At 36.0% G+C, this 23350-nt stretch overlaps 1 long non-coding RNA gene and 1 pseudogene across 1 annotated transcript; both read right to left on the bottom strand.

Annotated features, from left to right (window-relative positions):
* Positions 1-4614: 4614 nt before the first annotated feature.
* On the bottom strand, positions 4615-14745 carry LOC131955814 (uncharacterized). The gene is made up of 3 exons (XR_009388893.1): positions 14630-14745; positions 5656-5754; positions 4615-4643 (listed from the first exon to the last, which is right to left on the bottom strand). It is a non-coding gene; the product is annotated as an uncharacterized LOC131955814 (long non-coding RNA).
* A 1906-nt stretch (positions 14746-16651) lies between these two features.
* LOC131955817 (uncharacterized) overlaps positions 16652-23350 on the bottom strand; it is a 35992-nt pseudogene continuing 29293 nt past the window's right edge.

The raw sequence follows: 23350 nt of genomic DNA, 5'->3' as shown, positions 1-23350 counted from the left end.
TTGACATCAAATAAAATCTAAATATAATTGTATTCAGTATATAAGCTTTAAAATATTTAGTATAACAGAGTGAACTTAAAGTTATTGTTAGTGTATATAAAGTTTCGTATTATAAACGAAAGAAAACAACACAGTTTTAATCACATGCAAACAAATTAAAATTACAATGAGTAACCAAATATAATGACATATTGTCTGTTGTTATAGAAATTCATTAATACAAGATACCTTACCAGATTTACTTCCTGGAAATAAATCAGTTATAAAGCATGGACTTCATATTACATAACACAATTTATTTCTTCTTAAATACAAATGATTTCACAATCTCAAATCAGCGTTTGTCAAGCGGAAGTTGGCTTTTAACCTAATTAATTACTATTTAATTACAAATTAAATGGAAATTTCTGATAGTTTAAATAACTGTACATCGTATAATTATTTTATTTTGTTCTTTTTTGTTTATTTAAACCTTTAAGAACATCAAGAGGTGTCTTGTAGTGGGCCAGTCGACAACGCCCATAACAAATCTACAGAAACGTCTTGTCATGTGCCCATGTAAACATATTTTGCCTTGTTTATAACTTACCCCCCCCCCCCCTCCCTCCCCCTCAATAATGAAGATGATATCTATAACAAAGCTAAACAACTTGATATTTTGTGTTTGCACGAAATATGGGATTGCAATTGTACTCGTTTGCACTGGCTGAACAAGATTTGTAAATATATCGTTGTATTTTAAAAGCCTGGCGCAGGGGTGAACTCGAAAAAAATAATTCAATTTAGTAAATACTTTAGAAAGGATAGTATTAGATACACCATTAGAATCTACATCAATTAATGAATTATTCTGTTATTGATTTTAGAGTTAGTCGGGAAATATAATAGTTGATAAAACATTTGAAATATTGTCGTTTTGGTAATTTTCTGAACTTTTTTGAATTTTCTGATATTTTTTTACCACACAAATGCTGAAGGAATTAAATTTAACGTCTCACTGTCTAGGTTTTACAAAACTAAGAAGACAGCTAATCAGCCATAACATATAAACAACAAACTAAGTGCGTACAAAAATAAACTGAAATAGAACTGTTAGCTCATGCAAGTACACTTATGTTCGCGGCTACAAACTTGACTGCCGACATTAAGAACAAACTTGACTGCCGACATTAAGAACAAACTTGACTGCAGACATTAAGTACAAACTTGACTGCCGACACTAAGTACAAACTTGACTGCAGACATTAAGTACAAACTTGACTGCCGACACTAAGTACAAACTTGACTGCCGACATTAGGTACAACCTTGACTGCCGACATTAAGTCTCAGCTACAAACTTGATTGCCGACACTAAGTCTCAGCTACAAACTTGCCTGCCGACATAAATTCTCAGCTACAAACTTGACTGCCGACATTAAGTCTCAGCTACAAACTTGACTGCCGACATTAAGTCTCAGCTACAAGCTTGACTGCCGACATTAAGTCTCATCTACAAACTTGACTGCCGACATTCTCAGCTACAAACTTGACTGCCAACATTAAGTACAAGCTTGACAGCCGACATTAAGTCTCAGCTACAAACTTGATTGCCGACACTAAGTCTCAGCTACAAACTTGCCTGCCGACATAAATTCTCAGCTACAAACTTGACTGCCGACATTAAGTCTCAGCTACAAACTGGACTGCCGACATTAAGTACAAACTAGATTTCCGACATTAAGTCTCAGCTACAAACTTGACTGCCGAAATTAAGTACAAACTTGACTGCCAACACTAAGTACAAAGTTGACTGCCGACATTAAGTAGAAACTTGAGTGCCGACATTAAGTACAAACTTGGCTGCCGACATTAAGTACAAACTCGACTGCCGACATTAAGTACAAACTCGACTGCCGACAATAAGTCTCAGCTACAAACTTGACTGCCGGCATTAAGTCTCATCTACAAACTTGACTGAAAACATTTAGTCTCAGCTACAAACTTGACCGCCGACATTAAGTCTCAGCTACAAACTTGACTGCCGACATTAAGTCTCAGCTACAAACTTGACTGCCGACATTAAGTCTCAGCTACAAACTTGACTGCCGACATTAAGTCTCAGCTACAAACTTGACTGCCGACATTACGTCTCAGCTACAAACTTGACTGCCGAAATTACATCTCACCTACAAACTTGACTGTCGACATTAAGTCTCAACTACATACTTGACTTCCGACATTAAGTACCAACTTGACTGCCGACATTAAGTACAACCTTGACTGCCGACATTAAGTCTCAGCTACAAACTTGGCTGCCGACATCAAGTCTCAGCTACAAACATGACTGCAGATATTAAGTACAAATTTGAGTGTCGACATTAAGTCTCAACTACAAACTTGACTTCCGACATTAAGTACAAACTTGACTGCCGACATTAAGTCTCAGCTACAAACTTGACTGCCGAGATTAAGTCTCAGCTACAAACTTGACTGCAGATATTAAGTACAAACTTGACTGCCGACATTAATTCTTAACTACAAACTTGACGGCCGACATTAAGTCTCAGCTACAAACTTGACCGCCGACATTAAGTCTCAGCTACAAACTTGACTGCCGACATTAAGTCTCAGCTACAAACTTGACTGCCGACATTAAGTCTCAGCTACAAACTTGACTGCCGACATTACGTCTCAGCTACAAACTTGACTGCCGAAATTACATCTCAGCTACAAACTTGACTGTCGACATTAAGTCTCAACTACATACTTGACTTCCGACATTAAGTACCAACTTGACTGCCGACATTAAGTACAACCTTGACTGCCGACATTAAGTCTCAGCTACAAACTTGACTGCCGACATCAAGTCTCAGCTACAAACATGACTGCAGATATTAAGTACAAATTTGAGTGTCGACATTAAGTCTCAACTACAAACTTGACTTCCGACATTAAGTACAAACTTGACTGCCGACATTAAGTCTCAGCTAAAAACTTGACTTCCGAGATTAAGTCTCAGCTACAAACTTGACTGCAGATATTAAGTACAAACTTGACTGCCGACATTAATTCTTAACTACAAACTTGACTGCCGACATTAAGTCTCAGCTACAAACTTGACTACCGACATTTCTCTTCATTGCCATCGTGTTTTGTTAAGATTATCAACGATAACAAAATAAATGAAAGAAACTTTGAGATCTAAAACTTTATTGACATCCAAACAGTTTTGTAAACAAATACAAACAGTTTGTAAACAAATACAAACAGTTTTGTAAACAAATACAAACATGAAATAAAGTATAAATAAAGACAATGATGGCGATGACAAATCTAATGTGGAGGTTTAAACAAAAAAAAGATACAAGTGTAGCCTATTAATATTTCATTTCTCAACAATAAACATTTGTTTATAATTTTGTTTAGGTGTCTAACAACTCTAAACAAATGACGTGAAAGAAACCAAACAAATTAAGTTTAATGAAGGGAGCCGCCATTTTGTTTGTTTACATTAGATAAGGGGAGAGAACCAACAGTTACAGATGGATCAACACAACACAATCTTCCCACTATAATTTCCTTCAGAGTTTGATCCACTGTGGGGACGTGACCACAAACACCCGGCATATCCCGACATGTAGAGATACGCTCCACTGGAGCCAGGACATGTACATGTTGTGTTCGTGTACTTGTACCAATTTTCCCCTCTCATGTATGTGTGTCCATTGTCCTACAGAGACCTGTTTAGGACAGCCATGAGGATGTGACACTATAACAGTCAACTTGTCCACATCATCAAATCCCTTGTATTTGTCCCATACTTTCTGCCATAGATCATCAAACTGCCGCCACAACTTGTCCAGTTCATCAACCAACTCTAAGTCACACGACACACATGTAAACCTACACCCGTATCTCATGTCTGCCACCCTAACCCCCCAGCCATCAAGATTGACCCCAGGATTTTTATTGTCATCAAAACCTACAACACACCTGGTCTGTCTCGCCTCACTGGCATCAAACACCATGTGTGTGGCTGTCCTCACACCAACCACCCCCCACACTTTGCTGGGTGTGTCCGAGTCTTGACACTTGCCACATGGACAAGTGCCCTTGTTGTCACTCTCTGTGTACTTGACCACATCACACACCCTCCCCGTCCCTGTCCTCAACACATTTCTTCCTTTGTAGTTATAAAATGGATACTGACCACTGAAGCATGGAACAGACTTTGGTCTCTCTAGACTGGTGTACTTGACCTTTATCAGGACGGTTAGGGCAGACAAAGCTTTGATTAGCTCCAACATGATGACGTCACGGTAACGTGAGGGGAGATGATCCAAGTTAAAATCATTAACATGTATAAAGTTGACATGACCTGGGTTCTTCTTACAGCTGTTATAGTGCTTGTGTAAGACAGCTTCACCTCCATAGCAGATCTCGGCTTCATGATGTCCTGGAGAGGTACAAGGGGAGGGAATCCATATTTTAAAAAAATACAAATTAAAATGTATTTAAAATAAGGTACGTAAAACAACTGGGATGTTCTAAACATTTACAGTAAATACAAAACATGTTGCCTAGAAAAATGTATTTTACCTTTCGCTGCCAACCAAGTTTCTCTTTTCTTCCCACCTGTATTTCCCATCTCTGACAACTTTACCTGCAATAAAAAAATTATTGTAAAATAAACTTACATTTTATGATTTTGTTACAAAATTTATCATCATTTAAGTCAACCTTAAGAATGAGTTCCAGATTCTTTTATAGTGATGTGAAGACAGTTTGGTGTGGTGCTGACTAACATAATCTGGTCATAGAACTAAACTGGAGTTGAATCAGCTGAACTCTACTTCACCCAACATAACATTGCATCACAGTAAATTATAATTACACAATTGTTTTACTCTAAATAACGGTTACATCAGATAGCAGCCTACATAAAAAAATATTTACATCGATCTATATCAAATTTGAATTCTTTTTAACTGGTCCAAAAAGTAGCTTAGCACATTCTCAAACTTTGCCTTTTTCATAAAAGCTTCATTATTTTTATGTCAATTTGTTTTTTTTCACTTAGTTATCAGCTAGATAAACTCAAAAAAGAACACAGAAAAAGAAGAAGCTATATGCAATAAAATTATTTTCATAACAATATCAAGTAAATAATCTTAAAACTCTCATTACTTGTGCTTTTCTTCTATAAATAATGTTTTAGTTTTAGCTAATGTCATCTTTAAAATGTTTAAAATGTGTGGCTTTTAATTGTCTCACATTTTTAATATTTACCTGCCATCCATCAATTGTCTTTCAAGCCAGATCCCCCCCCCCCCCTTAAAATGATATCACACATCAACTATGTAATTTTTTATTATTAAGAGATTTAATACTTATACTAAAATACCTTTAACCTATTGAAGCTTAGTATATATCTTCTATTACAATTTATAAAAAAAAAGTATTTTAAATGTGAAATAATGGAAAAAATTCAGTTTCAAGCACATCTTAATATGATTCTGAAATTTAAACCTACAAAAGAGACACTAACTTATTGACTAAATTGTAAATACGTTTTCTAAGACGTAATCAAAGTTGACTTTATAAATATGTAGTCTATTAAAATGCTAGATCAAATTCTATTGAATGAATAAAAAAATGTAGGATTCATCACAAACCTCTAGTAAATTTGGAATTGGTTAATTTGAATAAAATATTTATGTCTTTATAGCCCTATTGATGGGTGATTCCACTGTCCATGTTTCTCCTTCATACACCTTGATAAAAAGACATGCATACTATTATATACCTTCATAACTTTAGAATATAGGATTACATCAATTAACAAACTAGATTAACAGTGTATGCTCAAGTCTAAACTCTAATTAATTTCTCTAACTTGGTTTCTTAATTTTATAAAATTTTGCACGTGTGTTGATTTTGTAGACTAGATAGATAGAGTTAGTCAGATCTAGATTCTATATATTTATCTAGATATAATCTTTATCCATATCTAATTACAACTGGATTAATAAGTGTTGCAATATAATAAACGAGTTAGATATACAGGCCTATTCGTAATACCACAGTTTAGCGTCGGTTATTATTTCGGAATGGTATAGCAGTTAAAAAACATTAAAACAAAGAGTAGTCTATAGCAGGGGTCGGCAACATGCGGCTCGCGAGCCGCATGCGGCTCTTTTGGTGTCAAGGTGCGGCTCTTCAGCTCGGTGCACAAATGTTAATAATTGTTTTATTTTATTTTTAAAACTCATAAAAGTATTAGTCTGCAGCACTCGGTAATGAACGATATAATAATAATAACAAACATAAACAATAAAAACTCGCTATTCTATTAGAATATTTAGTTACTCCCTATTTCAGTGTACTTCCTTGTTTTCTAAAGCTGAGTTATATAAGTGTAAACAATGCATGTGTTTGGATCATATTTATCGGGGCACGGGTTTACCTACACTACCGCCTATCACCATGTCGTGCTGTATGAAAGACTTGAGTGTAAGTCAATCACTCACCGTATTATCGCCGTTAATCCCTCACCGCCTAATTGTCGAGGACGGAAAGTGGCTCTCGCGTGAACCCGATTACACTACCGCAGTGGCGCTGCGTACGGCCCCTAGCTCGGTTTAATCATCGTATGTCGTATTGTAGGGTGCTCCTTAAAACTAAGATAGGCGTCTATAGGTGTCTATAGTGTATAGTCTATTTTTTTTAAACGAACGTAGGCGCCATAGTGCTCGCAGGTGAGCCCGGGGCGCTTCGGGTCGCGCAATCAACGAGGCGCCGGTGGTTGGACCTGTTGCAGTTTTGCCGCTGAATATAGTAATACCCCTTACCCGATATGCAGAACGCCCGATTAACGGATGCCAAGTACTAACATAGCCGCTCGGGAACTCTGGGCGCCAAAATGTGTATTGACAAAAATACACCACCCGGGCGCCGCCCCTAAAAAATTTAAAATGATTTTTTTGTGTGTACAAACCTCCCCTGGAGTGTTTTAGTCAACTTCGGAAGGTTTCATGACGAACGGATGAACGTTGTCAAACCGCAATCGACTTTACTTTAATATACATTATATAGAATCGAATAGCGCGCTGCCGGGGGGGGGGGGGGGGGGGGGGAATCCTGCGAGTTTGAAAAACTTTTTTCGCAGAAACCTTTCCATGAAAATTTTTAGCAACTTCCCAAGGTTTCATGGCGATCGGATGAAAGGTGTAGTACTGCATAAAAAAACAGACACACACACACAAACAAACACACAAACATTGATATATATATATATATATATATATATATATATATATATATATATATATATATATATATATATATATATATATATCTATCTAGATCTATATCGTTTTAGCGTAATCAATTCGGCTGCCGTAGTAATGTGCGGGAGACGTAACTGATGAATATATTTGTTTAAATAAGTTTATTTAAGTCAAATTTTACAAAATATAACAGATAATGGATTTAAAATAACAATCAGTGACCAAAAAAAATTAAAATATCATGAAACTAACTTTAAACTAGGTGTTTGAGATAAATATTAATAGATAAAAACAGTGGCCATCTTTCCAAATAAATTTTAGAGTAGTTTCCCTTGATACAAATGTCTATTCGTATGTATATTGTGTTGACTTTGTTGTGTAATATACATAGCTTTCTTGTTTAATGTAAGTAGCACAGAGGGCCGTCTTCTTATCTTTAATTTCAATTGAAATGAAGGTCATGTATGTACGTACATCAAAGATCTCAAAAACTTTTGGGAGGTCCAACATTTATTAAACCCTTTTGTACTGATGAACTTGTCAAATATTAGGTCGTCCATATTCTTCATAAATGACGTTGGACCCAAAATATGGGACGGGGTAAAATATTTAAAAAAAAAAAGATGAACAATATATTCGTTTTCGTTAGAAATTGTGATTACGCGTTCGGGTATTAGAACTGCGATATGATATTAAATCATCTTGCTTTTAATGACGATTGGGGGAAAGGGAATTCGTCGGGAAAAGTATGATGTCATTTATGAACAGGGCCGGCGCTACCTATAAGGCGAACTAGGCTGTCGCCTAGGGCGCTGTCCGTAGGGGGGGGGGCGCTAAAATGGGTTGGAAAAACAAATTAAAAGTTTGAGTGGGGGGGTGCAAATCGTAAGCTTGTCCCGGGGCGCCTGGAAGGGTCGCTACGCGTCTGATAATACCGGGGCTTGAAAAAAATTGCGGGGGGGGGGGGGGGCGGCGCTTTTAATAAGTTTTGCATAGGGCGCTAAATAACCTGGCGCCAGCACTGTTTATGGGTGATCCATTTAAGCCTAATTGTTTATTTTGTCTGTAGACATTAGTCTTAAGCCTACACTTTTTCTGAATTAAGATTATTCATATTGTGTTTATAAAAATAGTTTTAAATTTTAATTAGTTACAGCTGAATACCACATGTTTTTTCTTTCTTTGCCTTCTGCTTCCATCCGTTTTTGATTTGTTCAATAGTCGATGTTTACCCCTCCCCACCATCCATTATTACAAAAACAAAAAAAACACCCACTATATAGTGATATCTCCCTCTAGAAAAAAAAACTAGATCAACCTATAGTTCGTAGGAGAATTAGAATCTATCACTTAGGGGTCGTCCATAAATGACGTCACACTCGTCGTAGGGGGGAGGGGGGGGTCCGTAATTTTGTGACGGTGTGTGATGAGGGGGAGGTAAAAATCGTCCAAAAAAACGTGACGTCATTTATGGATGACCTCTTATTCGTCTGTTAAAAAAGAAATACGTAGTTTTTCTCAACCCCGCCGTTTCATCCCCCACTTAGCACAACATCACCAAGTTCTCGGCGTGCGTGACGTCATTTGTCATTAGGCTAATGTTAAAGAAAGAGATACCGCGTAATTAAAAAAAATCAAAACAGGCACTATGGAGTTGAGACTTTAGCGACTTTTAGCCTGACGAATAGATCTAAATGACTTTTGTTCGGTAAATTATATTGGTGTTTATAATTTATTACAGTGGCTTGCGGTGCTCCCTCTACTATACAAATTCACGTGCTTTTAATTTCTGCAACCTGCTGCCCTGAGACGTTCGGCTGTAAAATGCCCGTGACACAGCGGCTTCCGTAAATGCATTTAGGCTCCCAGTCCCACCTATACACTTCGTCTGCCCATTAAGCTCCACGCAAAACTTGTGATTGATATGTGGACATAAGCGGCGATAATGGTGGTGTCAAAAGGGACCCCCCTCACCATGCTCAGCTCTTAAAGGTGCTCCGCACTTCATAAAAGACAAACTTGATGTTCAGACATCGTCGGACTCGGGCGTTTAGCCGACTGCCGTAGCCTATTCCTAATGCACCGTCCACTGCTAACACTATTTCTATATTAAACTCAAGCCTATACTGAGCTCTGGCGTTTTACATTAGCTGCTGTCGTATTAAGGGTTGATCTTTTGTTATGCCCCATGTCGCGAAACTTGCTGTTTTGTCCAATTTTACCTGCAAGACAATAATTGTCTTGGATTCTTGTCGAATACCGTTGCCAGGAGCAACTTGGTTTGAGCCTTATTGTCAGAAGTTATTTCAATATAGTGCGGCCTATTTTCGTCGGTAGGCATTTAGTGGCAGGCCCTTTTTGGCGGGGATGGTGTGCTGAGGTTGTTTAACACCGCTTAGGACAACAGGCTTGCAATAGTTATGATCATTCGTTATGAGCAAAGGCATGCATGAAAACGAACGCTTTATGTTCCTCATTTTCATTGAGCACAGCTTTATAGAAGTCTTCCATAATTGACGTCACTCATCCCCCCTCCCCCGATCACCCCTTCATTATAGGTCATAAATTGCAGTCCTGCGTAACTTGACGTCACATTAGAATAGCATATGTGACATCGTTTATGGACAACCCCAGATAACTCATTTTGGGCATTTGGTATCAACATTTTGACAACAAAGGTTGTTCAAAATGTGTATTGGATGTTAGGAATTGACATCTACCATAAATGACATCACGCACTTAAGGGGTGGAGTAACTGATTTTGAGACGACGTTTTACGCGGGACAGGGGAGCGTTAAGAAACGTGAAACGTTAAGTGTTTCGCCTAATACAAAAATGCTGAAAATATTCTTTTTCGTTTGAATTATGGCTTGACTTTTTAACAGGCAGGGCAAAAATGTAATTTTCGACATTACGACTATTTCGTGACGGCGAAAATGGGGGGGGGGGGGGTTTAAGGTGAAGATAGGTAAAAAAAAAACGTGGCGAAATTTATGATTAAATCACTAATTAAAGGAGAAAAGCATGAAAATATTAAATGAAAATAGCAAACAAACAATAACACAAGCAATAACAATTAACTCAAACTAATATTTAAATAAACATTAGATATGTAGTGGTAGCTCTATAAAAATAGGGAGTTTCTTAATGCATACACATTGCATCTCATAATTATAATTCTAGAACTGATGTTTATTGTCAGGCAATTAAATTGTTTAAAGGGCAGAATTTAAAAAAAAAACCCGCATGCTTTGTATTTAAACACAAGACAAACGTATTTAATAGCAAACATCAATACATTTCAATACAAATAGAAATGAAAGGGAAATGACTCAAAATAATATTTTCTTAAGATGGCCGCCGTTTTTAATAGCAAATTTAGTATCTGGAACATCGTTGTTAAACCTTAATTTCATGACATTTTTATTGATTTAACCCTTAAATGTGGTTTAATATTCAATTATCTTTAGTTACCTTATCCCTACATTACTAGTGACGACTGAATTGATTACGCTAAAACGTTAGATTACCTTCAAGTAATAGGGTAGCAGGTTTAACAGGTTGAGTAAAAAAAAGCTAAAATACCTGGACAGTTTTATTTTATCAGTCTGCTTGGAAAAGTTAGGAAAGTGTGGCAAAAGAAAAACGGCAAAGAAAAAAGCGGGTAAAAGCAGTGATGAAAAAAAAACCCAGTATTTAATAATATTTAGGATTTAGGCCTAGATCTAGATCTAGAGGAATCTAGTAGCTAGGGCCTACTTCCCGCATAAATTACTCAAAGTTAAAAGTTTAAAATCTAGTCTAGACTGTAGATCTAGATCTAGAATCTAGACTCTAGACCAGAGGTCTCCAAACTTTTCAGTCCGAGGGCCGCATTAACTATCAAATTTCAGTTCGGGGGCCAGTTTCTTCCAGACATGTCTTTGATTTTTTGGGCGAAGTTCCTCAGCCATCACCAACATACTATTTTTCCTTGGACAAAAAAATCTCCGCGGGCCGGATGAGAGGACTTCGCGGGCCGCTTCCGGCCCGCGGTCCGTAGTTTGGAGACCCCTGCTCTAGACTATTCTAGACCTACAATCTTGATTTCAGATTTAGATCTAGATTCTAGATCTAGATTTAGAATCTACTGATCTAGAAGATCTAGATTTTAGTAGGCCTATAATAGTGCCCTATAGTTCTTTATAGGCTATAGGACACGGGTTCCCAACCTGGGGGTCGCGACCCCCCTGGGGGTCGCGAAGGTCTTTCTGGGGGGTCGCCAACTGGTATACTAAACTTTAGTAATTTGAAACAAAACATAAATATTTAGAAGAATTTTTGAAATTCGACTTCATTAACATCACTGGAAATGTAATAGAGAAGAAACAAATCGCACTGTACAAAGTTGTTCTCAGTCACGATACTATGAAATCTTTGCCGGAATACACCAAAAAAGATATGGAGTTCTTTCGTTGATAAGAAGCTAGTTGCAAACGCCAGAAACTTGATCGAACAGGAAGTTTTCACCAGCATTAGTGCAAGCATCAAATAAAGTCGCGATAGAAAATGCCAAGCAAAAAAATATATAAAAAAATAGGAGAAAATCTCATCAAACGCTGCATGTACGTAAATGTTAAATAACACATTTTTATTGAAATTAAGCTTTCACCGTTGTTTGCTTTTCAAGTTGATAAATCAACAGACGTGAGTTCGTGTTGCAGTTGCTATATTCATGCGGATGATAGCAAAGAAGTGTTGCTATTTTGTGAAGATAGCATGGAGAAAATAAATAGCTTTTTTAAAAACTGGATGATTAAAATGGGTTAGAACGGCTGTGGGGGTTTGTACAGATGGTGCGCCATCTATGTTTAGCTCAAAATCGGGCTTTCAGAAAACAGAAAAGATTTAGCTCCCTAACCACTGCCCTATCCAATCGACATCAATAGTCCATTGCTAGTATAAGTCGTAAATTATATAAAAATCTGGAGCCTTCAAAGAACTGAGCAAAAACGTTAATATAGATCACGAGGTTCTGCTCTTCTACACTAGCCTACAGTACGCTGACTGTCAAACGAAATGTTGTAAATTGTGTTTTTGAATCGAAATCTGAAATCAAATTGTTCTTGGGAGTGCAAAGGAAAGAAGACTTTTTGGTATACTTAAAACGACATAGAGTGGTTGGAGAGAGTATCATGCCTAGCAGATGTGTTCGAACATCAAGATAAGCTTAACCTTAAGCTTCAGGGAAAATGAACGAATATTATAACTTTCCTTGATAATCTCGGAGCATTTTTATCAAAGCTGCAAAATCGGTAAAGAAACCAAATCGTGGAAATATTGTAAATTTGAGAAACTCTGCTGTGTGGTAGATGAATCTGATTGTGAGATAATTAAAATTTTGAAAGAAGCGATTTCTGGGCATCTTGAATCTCTTGAAAACGAACTGCATGGCTATTTCTCTGAGCTAAAAAAAGAAGAATCTGCATTTACGCATTACCCATTCTCTTCTTCCCTTGATGTTGCCAGCATTCCCGATGAATTACAAGATGAATTCTTTGATTTGCAGAATGATTTCGAGCAAGATGAAAAACTGCAGGCACAATTTTGGTGTAGTCTTCGCCATTCATACCCAAACGTAAAATTGATTGACTTTTCGAGAATATATTTTCAACACTATTCTTCGATTAAAAACAAAATTAAGATAATTATAACGACATAGGTTGGCTTTAACAAAATATTTTTAAATTAAAAACTTAACCACGAAGGTTTAGTGAATAGTATGCAATTTTACTCATGCTATTAAAACAGTTATCAAGAGTAGTTCATATTGAAAGTCTACTAGAAAACCTTATTTTAGTGCTTATTAATTTCCATACTAATTTCGGCTTTTTAATTCTATGGGGGTCGCGGGTCACTTACTTTTTATAAAAGGGGGTCGCCACTCGAAAAAGGTTGGGAACCACTGCTATAGGACATTATTAATAGGACATTATAAATATATTAAAGTATTTAAAGGAGAGCGTTTAGTACTTTACTTTGAGCCGAACAGGCGAGTAGTGATCGTCTGCTATGCAAAGAAGTAGTCGATACTTGGTAACTTAAGTAACTATGTCATTAAAGTATCGTTTTTGTAAATGCCAAAGAGTAAACATTCAATGGCTGATTAAAAGTGTTTAAATTTAAGGCACCTAGATCTACGCATTTGCAAAATTTTAGTGACGTTAAAAATTACTAAGGCTTTTTATAAACATAAACTATTTTCATATAGATCTAGATCAATTTCCACTAAATATTATATAAAAATAGGATCGCAAACTTCAATTATTATTGCCAGATAAGTTTATAAATAATTTGGTAAAACATATTTGGCTAATATGGATTCCTAAAATTAAATTTCAGCATCTTTGCTTTTGAACAGTAAAATAATTAATAATTAATAAGCTACTGGTTTTAAGAAGATAATTTATAAAATATTTGAAAATAAACCCACTAATACATTTTGTATTTATAAAACTTCAAATGACATCATTCAACGAAAATAAAAATCCGGAATAATCGTTTTTACAGGGTTTTCCAATATTAGGGTTTATAAAAATGTTAGTACAAGTTGTGCTCATGTTACTTAAAAAGAATGTCAATGATATGGATAGATAATCCCCTTCGTTAGATTAAATGTTTCTTTCAGATTTTTTTCTTCTGGGGGGGGGGGTCCACTTGATAAAAATTGGGTTGGGGCGGGGTCGGTCAACATTTTCCGGGGGGACGACGACGACGAAGACACTGGTAAAAGTGTATGTTTTCTATATAAATACCATTTCGTTTAAGGGGGGCGGTAGACTTTTTTCGGGGGTAAGGGGGGGGGAGAGGAAGTTTCCCCCCCCCCCCTCCCCCCGAAGAGATGTTTGGAATCAACTCTGGTTAAATCAAGTTATCTGTAGTGAAAATATGTATAGGAATCATTGAGGAAACAACAGCACAATCAGATAATCAGAGTGAATATTTACCTGTGAATTAAGTCCAATATAGAATATGTTTCTAAATGCAGATATCTATATTTATTTTTAGTATAGAAATGATCCAGATTAATTAACACTGGCTAGACTGCATCATTTTATGCAAATTTCGTTACAATTATTTTATTTGGGAAATTTCGATTTAGGAAACAGCAGACTTAATATATTTACATCTCAGAATAATAGATTAATATTACTGTTTAGCTTATATAAAGCCAGATTATTTTTCTGCAATCTGTGAAAATTAAAGTTCCCTTAAAGTTAACAATACTGATGTGCTAAAACGGGATAAAACAATTACTTTTCAACAAATTGATATTGCTGTGGAATAAAGTGAGTAAAAAAAAATTCACAATGATAATTACCCTGTGATGTTCTCAATGTCAATTGTGTTGTGAGCTCTCATTGTTTTCAGACAGCTTTAATTCTATCACAGACTATCTATAGTGATGTCAACAGCTTTAATTCTATCACAGACTATCTATGGGGATGTCAAAAATTTTATATAGTAGAAAAGCTGTACCAAGTACGACCCTCGTGACTAGTAGAGGGACTCTCAAACTCCAGGTTGTTGGGTTGATTGTTTATAGTTGCTAGTTTCAGTGTTGGACGGGGGTTAGTTAGGGCACACGTTCAACAACTGACAACACGTGAGTTCTTTTCACCGGACTCGAGGACACAGGATAAAGTGTTGAGTAACTAGATCAGGTATATATCTGACATATAATCCTTTACATGACTAGAATAGATCTGACAATATAATCCTTTACATGACTAGAATAGATCTGACATATAATCCTCTACATGACGATGTCAAGAAAACAGAAGTCTTGGAGTTTATCTCCGCTATAAGGAGTGACGTCTATATGAGAACTTCGTTACATTACATTTACACAAAAGTTATGTTAGGGGTTGGGACATAGGGCGATCTCCCCGAGCCACCCTCCTGAAGTGGGTATAAGTAAAGTAAAGTTTCCCTTTCAAAACTGACGGTCTATGGGGAAAGTGAAGTAGAGTTCACTTGTTTCTGTGACTTCGGCATATGAAGAGATAGTGTGGTCAGCACTATGCCCAACAGCCTTTACTTTCCCTAACGTGAGTTAGGTACCCATCAGAGCTGGGTGGACTCAAAGACGTTAGATTGAACTCGAGACTTACGGCTAAGCAGTCCAGCTCTCTGTAACTGTATGTTAACACAGTTTACGGTATAATATGATCCAGTGTAACTGTATGTTAACACGGTTTACGGTATAATATGATCCTGTAAAACTGTATATTAACACGGTTTACGGTATAATCCCCATCGATGTGATCCATTGATACTGAAATCCCCCCGCCTTCCCAACAAGATGGCCGTGCCCATTATGCGCCTCCTTTAGGTTATAATTATATGAAAAAATTATTTTTAAAATAATTGACATGATATGCTGATATGTATACAGGAGGTTCACAAAATAACATCAGATAAAACAGTAACTATAAAAGAAAACCCGATTGCAAATATCCTAATATATAAAAGCCCATGTGTGCACTTCCCTCGCTCTCTATTTCTCTCTCTCTCTCTCTCTCTTCCGAGGCTATGAGATAAGTATCTTCAGCGATATATGGAGAACTTGATACGGACTTTTGTTGAAAATAATATGTTGGATGTTTTAAATGTATAAACTACATTTTATTTAAAAAAGGAAAATACAAAAAAGGCATATTCGAATGTAGAAATACTTTTTTAGTTGTGCAAACGAAAATACAATGTGTATGATTGTGACAAGAACGCAAAAAAAAAAAAAAAACAAAAAAAACCAATGACGTTACATGTCATATGTTTAAACTACGAAAAGTACACAAACCTAAAGGCGTCAACTTCCAATTTTAGAATATGTAGAAATGAACTATTTCATTCAAATTTAATTTAGATCTAGATCTATAGATCTACTTAAGACGTAATTTATTAAATTTATACAATTTTCTCGGCCAAAACAAATACAAATTACTTTAAAAAACAACATAAATACCATTAAACAGCCGGGTTTTTAACGGAGTCCTTTAAGTCCCTTAATCAGTATGTGCGTTTAATAGGGTGTTGTGTTGAGTAATATTGTGTATAATTTGGTTTTAGTTTTTCTAATAGGTATTAGTAGCCTATTTTAGCTATTTAGTTTTTCTTCGCATTGTCACTAAGATCGTTCTACGTGTAGTAAAGCACATTGCGTTTTGAACAATAACTATTTTATCAAATATTTTTCTCGAACATGTATAATTATAATTCACGTGTAATGAGTACCGACGGCTAATATATACATTTTTAAAATTTATCTTTTTTATTTTTTTTTAAATTTATATTCACAATATTAATGTTTTTTTTTTATTTCTCTATAAGCCAAACCCAATTAAAACACCATCTTTCAGGGAAACTGGTTGTTTGACAATGAAAACATAGCGCCTAGGTATCCAAACAAGAGCTTCTTTTCAGGGTTTTTACGAATCACTTCCAAAATTTGACGATCAATATTAGCCTGGTCTTCTTTGCGCTCATCATTGACAGCATAGACCTCTTTGTTTGTATTGAAAATGTCACCCTTTGTATGTTTGGGCTTCTTAGACTAAAGCCTTCTAAAATATTTACTCTCTCTGGTACTTTAATAATCTTGATGTTCAACTTTGTCTTTACGGCAATCGCATAAATTTTAATGATTGTTCTCAACGGACAACCTTTTAGATGACATGATCGTGTCACAAGCAGCAAGCTAGACTTGAGTTGTTTAAGGAAAACTACCCTCTTTCCCTTGTGTCTTCCAGCAAGAAGAATAAGAACAGTCCCTGGGGTAATTGAGGTTCTCAGATTTCTTTTATGATGACTGAATGGCTTCTGAGCTTTCGTCGCTTGTCTTCAGTTAATAGAATCTTGGCAATCTTCTAGCTCGCACTTATCTCTCCCTCCATTCTTCTCACAACTAATCTTCTTGGTGACATAAGATGGCTTCTTAATTCGTTATTAATTGTGTATTTTTAACACGTTATATTAATTACTATGTTCAATATGTTTTTAGAATGATTATGTTACCAAAAAAGAAACAAAAAGAACCCCTGAAATTGATAAAGTAAAATTAGAAAGTCGCCACTTAATTAACACGCCTCTTTTGACGTATCTACACATAAACAAAGATAACAACTGTAACACCAGCGAGCTATTTCATCGGGAACTTCCCAATTATTAATGAAATCGGAAGTTATCGCTCTTGACAACAACAAAAACGCTTGAATAGCATTGAGCTACTGTACTGATAATGAATAATTGTTGTAGATTACAAACATCAACAAAAGTATATCTATGAAAAAAAAAAAGGTAACATTCGTATAGTCATTACGAGAAACTGGCATAGTTTGATAAAAAAAGCACAAAGTTACATTATGTCACCATGTCCACGTAATAATCCAAAGATCACATATGCTATATATTATAACAAATGTGTCATATGACATGTAGTTGAAAATTGATAAACCATATATTTTCATATGCGTATAAAACATATATCGTTGTCAAGAAATCTTACCGATTACCGAGTACTATTCGATAAAAAAAATTCCGTGCCGTTGCACACGTCTGAGTTCAAAAAATTGGATAACTATTGGACATTAAATTAAGAATTGGCTGCATGGTCTGATACACGATTAGATAACTGCGATCTTGAAATCATTCCGCGAAGCTAGGTCAGTAAGTTTCAAATGGCGTCGGGCCCCTATCTCACACTACTGATGGACCCAATTGAAAAATGTTTTTGGTCACTAGATTATATTTCTATTAGAATCTAGATGTCTTTGCATGTTGTTAAATATCAAAATTCATCGATTTCACACCCCATTATACATGTAATATTTTATGATTATGACTGGTTGTATGACAAAATTCAATATCAGAACACACTGTATGAAAAAAGTAGAGTTTATCTGATCAACTAACATCGACATCCAAAAGAGTAATATGGTTAACAGCATTGCTAGACTCACTAAGCAAAGCGTCCCATACTTTCCCAGATTGAAGTAAATAATAAAACAAATATTAAAAATCTGTTTAGCATAAATGTTTTATTCGCTAAATTATGTAAAAGATCTCATGAGCGCCCAAAGCTTTTATGAAAGAAGCAAACTAGTTTTATTTTCTTAATGTGGATGATATCTACAACAAAACTACACACCTTTTTTATGTGTTTGTACTGCACAAGAAAATGGGATTGTAACACGTTCTATTGATTTGTACTGGCTGAAATTTTTTTTTGTAAATACAGTATTCTAAAATTAACTGGTCGACCTTACAAAACAAAAACCTAAGATATACAGATATTCAGTTTTAGAGAGAACAGATACAAGATTGATATCGTAAATATTTCTTAATAGCAGCTCACTTTTTGAAACAACCATAACTAACATTCCTTTATTAATTAACGAGCTAGTGGATAACTAAAACAGTTGATTCTTCTTCTTCTTCTTCGTTCTTAATTTTTAGTGTTGAAGGGGATCGAGATTTATCTGCCAGCGGGTTTGAACTCGAGACTTTGTTCAAATTTATCAACCATGAACTATTTGCCGACTCGACCACGCCTCCAACACAATTAAGCGTTACGTGTCAACTGGTTATGTGCCAGTGAGGCCATTGACTCCGATTTTAGCCTGCTTTTCTTTTTGGATTTGCTTCCACAGCCTTTGTCCAACCAAGAACAAACTACAAGGCAGCAGTTGTTTAATTTTGGAGTTGTCTCTCCTAGAAGAGTGGCTGTCTCCAGCTAACGAGCCTCATCTGCCCGAGAAACAGTTGTGACCTTCTTAGGTCTGGTAATATTTATTTTTAGTTTTACATTTGCCACTTTACCATATATGGTCTGTGGTGAAATCACTGTTTTTTTCCGCTGTCTTAAGAATGTCTTAGACTCAGTATTTTTCCACTATGATATGATTAGTTGATTTGTACCAGGTGATACCCCAACCAATAACCTTATGATTTGAAGGTGACCTTCCATGTTGCCTAAGTCTATAAATAGACCGCGTACAGGTCTCTCGAGGTAATCTTTGACCAGACGTCTTTGAGAGAGAATAAGCCCTGTGTGTTGCCGTGTAGTACTAAGTTGTTTAAGCATCATATTATTATATTACTTGCGGTTAAGTGATTCTTTATGCTTATAGCAGTGTTGTGTGAACTGTGGTGATTTTTATGAAGTGTTAATAGCTGTGATAGTATTTATTTCTACGCTTTGTAAGTTGGGTTTTTGTTAATCCTGAACTATTTATTTTATCTTGTATAAATCTAGTGTTCTGCCACGACTTTGTACACTTATTAAAAGTTATATGCAGATTGAATGTATTGTTAACTTCAATAGTTTCGCTAGTGTTTCCCCTAGACCTCGAATACGAGTCCTAGTGAGCTGTTGGGTTAGTTTTCTTTCATTTAGGCTTTATGCCATTTGCATATAATCAGTGAAACGAATCCGGGAGCGTTTGCCAACTATCTGGCTGATATATTGGTGTTCGTTACACAGTTGATAAAACACATGAATTATTGTCAATTTAGTCATTTTCTGAATGTTTTATATTTGTCTTCCATACGCGAGTTGTCTCTAGGTTGGTATGAATGTTTATATCCAGCCGTCTGTCAAATGTTTCTTTATTACACACTCCACGCGCCTTAAAGATATGTTCGCTACAAAAGGACATAGTTGACCAACACTTTGTTTAAGAGAAAATTATATATCATTTTCATTGTTAACATACCCGCTTATTTTGAAGCAATGCCCCCCCCCCCCCCCTACGCACACACACACCCGGCACTATTCATTACGATACAAATGTTGGAATTGAATTAAACTTGATCGGTTTAGAAAGAAAATGTCAAGCATTATATTGGGAGAAGAAAGTCTACTTACACGAAGGCAAATCTCTGTAACGTATTCTTGGATAAATTAAAACTAGCAGAGTTTTTGCAAAACAAACCATAAAATTCGTCAACCATAAGTAGTAGTATATTAGGTCCCTTTTGGACCGATTTTTTGGCGCAGGTGGATGTGGGGAGGAGCAATGACATATAGTAAAATACTCGGATGTGGAGGGGGAGCCTGGTACAATGACATATAGTAAAATACTCCCAGCCTGGCGCATCGGAGGGTAAGGTGGAGGGGGAGCCTGGTACAAAGACATATAGTAAAATACTACGCCAACTGGGGTTGGCGCAGGTGGTGGGGAAGTAGGTCACCTTTTGGTGACCTTGTGACGTAATCATTGACCTTGTGACGTAATCAGTGACATTATGACGTAATCATTGACCTAGTTACGTAATTTTAATGCGTTTTTTAAATTAGTTTTAATGAGTTTTTAAATTTTTAATTTAAATTTTTATTAACGAGTTACGTAATTTGATTATTTGTTTGTATTTTGTTTTGTTTAATTTGTTTAATTACTTTGTTTCTAGTTACGTAATTGGATTTTAATTTTTTAAATTTTTAAATTTTTAATTTTAATTTTATTAACTAGTTACGTAATTATTTTAATTTTTAAAGCTTTTAATTTGATTTTAATTACTTTGTTTAATTTATTTATTTGATATATTGTGTAATTTTTATTAACGAGTTACATAATTTGATTATTTGTTTACTTTTTAATTATTTTTATTTTGTTTATTTTTAATTTTATTTTATTTTATAATTAGTTTGAATTTAATTTAATTACTTTGTTTATATTGTGTAATTTTTTATCGACTAGTTACGTAATTTTAATGTGTTTTTATTACGTAATTGTTTAATTTGTTTACTTTTTTAATTATTTTTATTTTGTTTATATTTCTTTTCTTTGTTGTTTAATTTGTTGGTTTGTTTATTTGGTTGTATGTATGTTTTAAATTCTCCCCTACAACGCGAACGTATACTTTGTATACCAGCCTTTAACCAGCCGTGCAACATGTGGTACTTATCGATCCGCAATCCTTTGTTTTTGTCAAACACTGGACAACGGGCGCGTTAATATTGATTCCACCCACGGGCCATCACAGCATGATGTCCCACCTAATTAAATTTTGTTATGCATCAGTGATTTTTCCCCGCTCGGTTTGACAGGTCATGATGATTAACGACGTACATTAAGTGCCTCTCCGCGTTAAGTGTGGGAACATCTGTTACCACTGTATTGGTTTTTTCCCTTGGTTGGGTCCCGTGCTTTCCGCTAACAGGTATACGGACAGTATCATAGGTTTTTAAGTTTCTGGTACGAGTATGTTAAACGTATACACACACACACACACACACACTAAATTAGAACAAAAGTCTTCTTATATTTTATTTGTTTATTAACGTTTTTTAATGGGAATGTATTGATCGCAGCCGCTGGGCCATCACACCTAATTAAATTTTGTTATGCATCACCGATTTTTCCCCGCTCGGTTTGACGGGTCATGGTAATTAACGACGTACATTAAGTGCCTTTCCGCGAAGTACGTAGGTCATTATGCAACAGCTGTCGAGATCCATTAAGCGCGTCTCCGCGTTAAGTGTGGTAACAGCTGTACCACTTTAATTGATTTTTCCCCGCTCGGTTACTAGAGTGGGAAACCATCACGTAACAGCTGGTGCTGTAATTACGCTGAGTAAGGACTTTGGTTGTAACTATTCGCTTATAGCGAGGGTCAGCGAAAACAAAATATATATTTAAGGGTTGGAATTTTCTTTCAACCACCGTTAAATCAGGTTTTGAGACGAAACGAAGTCTCCGTAGGTTCGTGTTTTTTAACGGGCGACAGGGCGACTTGGGTGCGTTGGTACGTGAGGTATGCGGGGTAGACATGTTTTTTACAAGTCTGGAAAAGTAATTACGTTTTTTTATGACCGTTCCGATTTTCTTTTGATCTGACCACCATTTGACCACCCTGAGCCAGATAAATTTAACAAATGTTCAATACATAGTCGCTTATAGTAACATGGGTGAGGGGTGTAAGCAGGCGGGTGACGGTGTGAACAGGTGATTGAAGGGTGAGCATGTAGGTGAAGGGGTGAGCAGGTCGGTGAAGGGGGACAGGAGTAGGAGTAAAGGATATATAGTAAAAGATTCCATAACCTAAGTGAGGTGGGTGGGGAGGTGGATTTTAATTTTAATTTTAATTTTTAATTTTTTTTTTTTTTTTCATCATCTGTTAACTTTAAGGTTCTATAACTCTATATATTTTAATACGTTTTTGATTCAAATGAGTTTACTCCCCCTAACGTAAGTACATGTAAAGAGGGATTTCCTATAGATCTGTAATGAATTAGGCCTTTTTGACTATGACTTGTTGCCCAGGTGTTGACATGATACACTTTTTTGAGATACATGTACACACACACACACACACACACACACGCACATGCGCGGGCGCGAAATTCATACTAGGTCGGTAAAAGCCGGAGAGAACTTATAGGTATACATTATCATGGCGACAACAAAAGGGACCCTTATTTTATTTACATGAAAGCGTGTTTTCCAAAAAGTCTCACCAGGCCGTTGTCATTTTCGCAGCGGGGTTTATTTTAAGTGCACCCCGTGCACGATTGTTTACATTTTAAAAGACGTGTTGCGTGTCTTCCCCATAGGTCTTCCCTAATAGAGAAACGAGAGGAAAGACAACTGTTCTAAAATTAGAACAGCCTTGTCTACAGACACGAGTATCGTCCCTTGTGAAAAAAATGCGCGTCAGAATCCTTAACTAAACAGTCAATTTCTTTAACAAGTTAAAACATAATTTAGGAAGACAAGGGTTAACAACATTAGACGCCACCGTTTTTGTTTCCTGTGACAAGGCTCAATACACTTTTGTATTTTATGTCTCAAGTAGAGGGGTGGGATATTTTTTCTTTGTAAGTGTGTTGTAAACAATAGGTAGAGGAAGCGATTACTAGATAAGAGGGGAGAGAACGTGACGTACATCGCGATATTTGAAAACATGTCGATGTTTAACCTCAACCAAAAAAGGCAATGAACCTAGAAGGAAGACGAATATATATCTTAGTCTTGCAGCAGATTACCTTCCCATGTTCGCTTTAGTATTACAGTTTTCATCAAACTTCTTTTTCACTTGA

This window comes from Physella acuta, unplaced genomic scaffold, assembly GCF_028476545.2.
Source record: "Physella acuta isolate Inbredline_101_S28 unplaced genomic scaffold, ASM2847654v3 ptg001106l, whole genome shotgun sequence".
NCBI classification, from domain to species: Eukaryota; Metazoa; Mollusca; class Gastropoda; family Physidae; genus Physella; species Physella acuta.
This window is presented reverse-complemented; position numbering and strand designations above follow the sequence as displayed.